Source organism: Bos indicus, chromosome 2, assembly GCF_029378745.1.
Source record: "Bos indicus isolate NIAB-ARS_2022 breed Sahiwal x Tharparkar chromosome 2, NIAB-ARS_B.indTharparkar_mat_pri_1.0, whole genome shotgun sequence".
NCBI lineage: Eukaryota > Metazoa > Chordata > Mammalia > Artiodactyla > Bovidae > Bos > Bos indicus.
In genome coordinates this window covers 66,192,104-66,197,864 of record NC_091761.1, presented here as the reverse complement: position 1 = coordinate 66,197,864, position 5,761 = coordinate 66,192,104, and the positions used below count along the sequence as shown (strand labels likewise).

General features: G+C 43.7%; 1 pseudogene; it reads right to left on the bottom strand.

The window, feature by feature from the left end:
- Positions 1-220: 220 nt before the first annotated feature.
- On the bottom strand, positions 221-1,843 carry LOC109575401 (protein O-mannose kinase-like; annotated as a pseudogene).
- Positions 1,844-5,761: the final 3,918 nt, after the last annotated feature.

Sequence of the window (5,761 nt, the reverse complement as noted above, 5' to 3'; positions counted from 1 at the left end):
GCCTTGACTAGACAGACCTTTGTTGGCAAAGTAATGTCTCTGCTTTTGAATATGCTATCTAGGTTGGTCCTAACTTTTCTTCCAAGGAGTAAGCGTCTTTTAATTTCATGGCTGCAGTCACCATCTGCAGTGATTTTGGAGCCCCCAAAAATAAAGCCTGACACTGTTTCCACTGTTTCCCCATCTATTTCCCGTGAAGTGATGGGACCAGATGCCATGATTTTTGTTTTCTGAATGCTGAGCTTTAAGCCAACTTTTTCACTCTCCTCTTTCACTTTCATCAAGAGGCTTTTTAGTTCCTCTTCACTTTCTGCCACCTTACATCAGGGCAAAACTGGTGCAACTCTTCCAGCTGTTCCCTGATTCCCACTCCTCAACGACCATACTGGCTCTTACAGCATCTCTTTGTCTGAGATGTTGAGGTGTCTCTGAGTAGATTCAGAACATTCTGGTAAGTGTCCAGGACATTCTGAGAAGTGGGTCTCTCTGCAAGCTCCTGGATTTTACATGCCTTGTGAATATCAAACAAGTGGAATCGGACCACGTCGTTCCCTTGCATGTGCCCCAGAAGGAAACTGGAGACGTCTGGAATCTTCCAGATATCACTCTTCTCGTCATAGGTGGGCATGAGATCGTCCTGGAAGGTTGTCCTCTCCGAAGAGCCACAGCTGCTCTGGGGCCATGAAGTCCCCACGGAGCTCCTGGTGGCCACACTTCACCAAAGTCTAGCTGCGGTTCACCAGGGCCAAGGTGTCCAGGTCGTTGAGTACGATGCTGAAGTTGGCGGTCAGCAGGTACTGGGACAGTGTCTTGGACAGGTCGCTGGAGTTGCACATGACCGGCGTGCCCAGGGGGCTGGGGTACAGGAAGTCAAGGATGGGCACGTTGCCCAGGGCCAGCTGCAGCCTGTACTGCCACAGGCTGCAGTACTTGGAGAGATTCAGCATGGCCTCCAGGTTGCCCAGGGAGCCTGAGGGATGGTACTCTGTGAGGATGATGTTATCGTTCTCGCAGTAGCCCAGCAGCGTGATCACGTGCTTGTTCTTCGGGGCCTGCAGCATTCGCAGCCTGTGCAGGAAGTCGTCTCTCAGCTCCAGCCTGGTGAGCCTCGACAGGGCCACAATGCGTTCCTTTCACTCGGACAGAAACACTCTTTTCTTGGCTCCTTCCCTGACATGCTCCAGCTGCCTCACGTCTGCCCTCAGCTGCTCTGAGGGCAGCCGCGGGGAGTAGTTGGTCATCTGCCCCAAGATGAAGTGGCTGGGGGGTGGGAGCGGGGGTGGGCAGTGGCCAGGGTCCTCCGCGGAGCGCCAGGGCCAGATGAAGAGCTGGTCGAGGCCAAGGTAGAGGAGGACGTTCATGAGGGCCATGAAGAACAGCAGCCCCACCGCCGAGGGCATGTCCCTGGGCGGGGGGCCCCTTCCTGCTCTCCTGGGGCCTCGTGTCCATGGCGCGGTGCTCTGCATTCCTTCCCGCTCAGGTTTCTGGCCAGATTCCCGGGCCAGTCAAGGTTCTGGCTGGCCCCGCGCACCTGTTTGAAAGCACTCCTTCTCAAGATTGCAGGCCCGCATCTTTACAGCCCTCTCCCTCAGGGCGTCTCCCAGGACTCCTGTGGACTTGACAATGACATTCACCACTCTGGCCTCACAGTCGCCTGAGCTTCTTCCACCAACGCCTGATTCTTAGAAGGTGACCTGGGCTTCTGCAACACTCTCCCAAGAGCTCTGCCACTGCTTTCTCTTTTCCAATCCATTTCCCACAGCAAATAGGCTCTCTTTTCTTTCCTGCGGACCCCTCCCCCGGCCCGCCGCCGCTGCCTCCTCCTCTTCTGTGATATTTTAAATAGCTTTCATCTTACTGTACTGTTTCCTGTTGTTTGCTCAACACATGACATAAGCATTTTCTTGCCATTAAAATTCTACAAGTTTAAAATATTTATAATTTTATATTAAAAAGTGAAAACATCATGTAAATGTAATTTTAATATGTAGTAACATAACATCCGGAGAAGTCAATGGCACCCCACTCCAGTACTCTTGCCTGGAGAATCTCATGGACAGAGGAGCCTGGTGCGCTGTAGTCCATGGGGTCTCTACGAGTCGGACATGACTGAGCGACTTCACTTTCACTTTTCACTTTCATGCATTGGAGGAGGAAATGGCAACCCACTCCAGTGTTCTTGCCTGAAGAATCCCAGGGACAGGGGAGCCTGGTGGGCTCCCGTCTATGGGGTGGCACAGAGTCAGACACAACTGAAGCAACTTAGCAGCAGCAGCAACATAACATCATGTGCATGGCATTTACTTAATTCCCTATATGAGTATTTTAAATTGTTTTCATTTTTTTTTATTGTAAATGACAAAGATTAATTCTTTTGACTTAAAGTTTAGAGTTCTGCAATTACTCAAATGCCTTAGGAAGGCTGGAATATAAAATCTGATGATGTATCTGTATATTGAGAGGAGGAATTTGCCATGTGTTTTCTTGAAAGTACATTTAGTAAATAGGGTAGGTCTGAACCAGGAGTGTGTGGAGTGCCTGGTAGCTCCAGAGTGGGCTCCCCACTGAGAGAGTGGGTGTCACTGAAGAGAGAGGATGGGCCAGCACCCCCAGCCTCCCAGTGCTGACCACCTGACTGCACCCTCACACAAACCACTGAGCAGAACACAAGTGATACAATGCCCCAGACAGCCAGAAATCTTAAACACGGTCTGGGAGTATAAGGATAATTCTAAGTTTTAGAAGAGGTGACTATTAGATTCCTGTATATTAAAAAAAATAAAATAAAATAAAATACAGTGGTTGGGAGAAACTGTCACTCAGTCTCCATTAGAAGTCATATCATCCACCAGAGAAGGTATTCTCCAAATGGGCAAACAGCTCCTTTCAGAAGGTTCTGAGTTCTAATTTGAAACATTCTTGATGGACATATTCACCTCTTAAAGACCTAGAAGAGATGCAGTATTTAAAAAACCAAAGGGAATTCCCTGGTGGTCCAATGATGAAGACTCCATGCTCTCACTGACGAGGACCCAGGTTCGATCCCTGGTCAGGGAATTAAAATTCCATAAGCTGCACAGCAGGGCCAAGGGCAAAAAAAAAAAAACAAAAAAAAACAGATTGGGGTTAATTTGTGCCTGAGAGGGTTTGTTATTTTCAGGAGCAAATTTATGAGGACAGCCCACAGCATTTTCTGAAGATAGGATTAAGAATAGATTACACATTTATTCACACACACACACACACACATACAGAATAGATGGCACAATACAATTTTATGTCTGGTTTTAGAAGTGGGGAAGCAGGTGGAAACAGAGGCAGAGACAAGGGGAAAGATGCCCTTTCACAGAACTGTACTATAACCCAGTGTTTGTGACCCTCTCAGGTTATGTGCCTTTTCTTTTAAACTCCAATGTAATTAAATCAAAGTCAGCAATAATAAAATATCATAAATAATTTTAGTGTATAATGTATGCTGACAAATGTTATTAAGGAGATGGCTGTAATAGGGAAATATTTAGTATGACTTCATCTGAAAGTTACATTGCTAAGAAAACTCAGTAATGAGTTTTACTTTAATTATTGCAATGAAATTACTTCTCTAAGTGATTTTAAAATCATGGCGAGTAGTACTTAAAGAATTTCCAAAAGGCTTTTAGGGAGGATTTGTTAACTTGATCAAGTTTATACAAAATATTCCAGGTTTAAAATAAATGTATGTACATAGAATTCTTACCATGACTGATGCATTGTTCACTGGTAACCTTTTAAAATAGGCTTACCAAACTTCCAATGACTTTTTATTCTGTTTAGTTCTAACTAGGTGATAACCATCTGTCTTGGAATTTCCATGAGAGTTCTAATTACATATATTCCATGTCATTGTCCTTCCAAACCATCGACTTGGCCTAGATATGTCAATACAATAGTGTCAAAACTCCTCTTATTAGATGTTTCTCTACTCTTGAAAATGACACAAAAATCATTTGACAGACTATATTTGACTTTTTTATTTGAAAATATTATCACTCCATCATTTTTATGAAAAAAGCTGAATTGATGGTATCTGCCTTTAAAAATATGTTCCACGTTCTATCAGTCAAAACTTAGGTTTCCACTTCTGTTGTGTACTTTAATATTCAAACAGACAAAAATATATTATTCATTGGCAATGTGCTGTAGGCAGGTAATGAGTTAGAAATGCCTGAAATTATCATTACCTACAAAATAGCCATCATTATCACAATAACATTACTAAAAAACTTATTATGCACAGTTCCTATCCTAAGTGATTTAGCCACTATGCCTACATCACTGTGCTTTTGAAGACAGAGTATTGTATGTGAGATACATACAATATCTGTTCATTCACTCTTGCATGTAATCATTTTACAAATATTTATTATCTTCTTTCTGCCAGGTCTTGAATGATGTACTAAATATATAATGAGAACAAAACAGCCACAATCTCTATGATTGGGTAGTAGGGACAGAATGAGGGGATGAAATAGGTGATTAAATAGTTAATCCCACTCGAGGATTGTAAGTAGAAAGGATATGGGAGACCTATAAGTTAATGAATACTTGAGAAAGTAGGTCTGCTTAACCACAAAACCAAGCAGTCTTCCTTAGCAACAAAACCATGCAACAGAAGCACAGGACGTGCCCCCAAACAATAAAACAATGGTGGCATGAGACCCACATCCTGCCCAGTGAACGCAATAAGTTAATGACCCCTAGGACATGCTCCCTGAGCACATTAAAAATAGTTGTTTGTGGACCTAGTTTGGCCATGCAGAGACAAGACAACCCCCTGCACAACCTGGAAAATGACCTAATGATGAAAACGTGGCGTCTACTCAAGAAAGACAAAGGAGATCTTCTCCCCTCCCCACTTTTCCTTTGATTATAAAATCAGCTCACTAGTTTTTGGGGGCATGGCATTCCTCACCTGCCCACTTATAAACCTCAGAAGCATCCTATTCTAATAAATCACTTCTTATCTACTACTTTGCTCTTGCTGAATTCTCTGCACTGAGACATAAAGGACTATGGTACAAGAGCTCTTCAAGAGCCTCCCTGAAATGACAACAGTTGGTTTCACAGAAAAGTTACAGGTGGTCAAAGATGACACTGATGCTGAAACTTGAAGAATACAAGAAAATGAGCCAAGCAGAGGGAAAGTACAGGGACAAGGGAGAAGAGGGAACATGTAGAAAGATCCTGAGCCAAGGAAGTGCTTGAAATAGTCAAGGACTTTCAGCACATGTTATGAAGTAATGAGTTTGTGGATAGTGGCCTGAGGATGGAATGGGACAGATTAAATAAGGTCAAAGGTATTATGCAACAGCTTGGTTTTAGCTTAAGGTGATAGAAATGAAGTAGTATTTCCATCAGAGTTGTGAAGTAACAAGATGTATATTTGAGAAACATCACTCTGGCTACTCTGTGGAGATTGACTGGTACATATGACTGATTTGGTGGAGGAGCCATGAACCAAAGTTATGTGACAGTCTTATGAGCCCAAATACAGAGCTGGGTAAGAGTTCTCTGTGTGTCCTCCTCCTACTCCAGCAAACATGGAAGTGTGTACTTCATGTGGGTCATCTATTGGCAGTTGAAAACTCTCTAATTCTGGGTCTTTAGTGACTATAAGAAGAGAGAGCACCCATCCACCCCACCTGTCACCCACTAATCCACACCAGACTGTAGCAAAAACAAGATACAAATTTGTTATGTTAAGGACTCAGATTTCAGACAA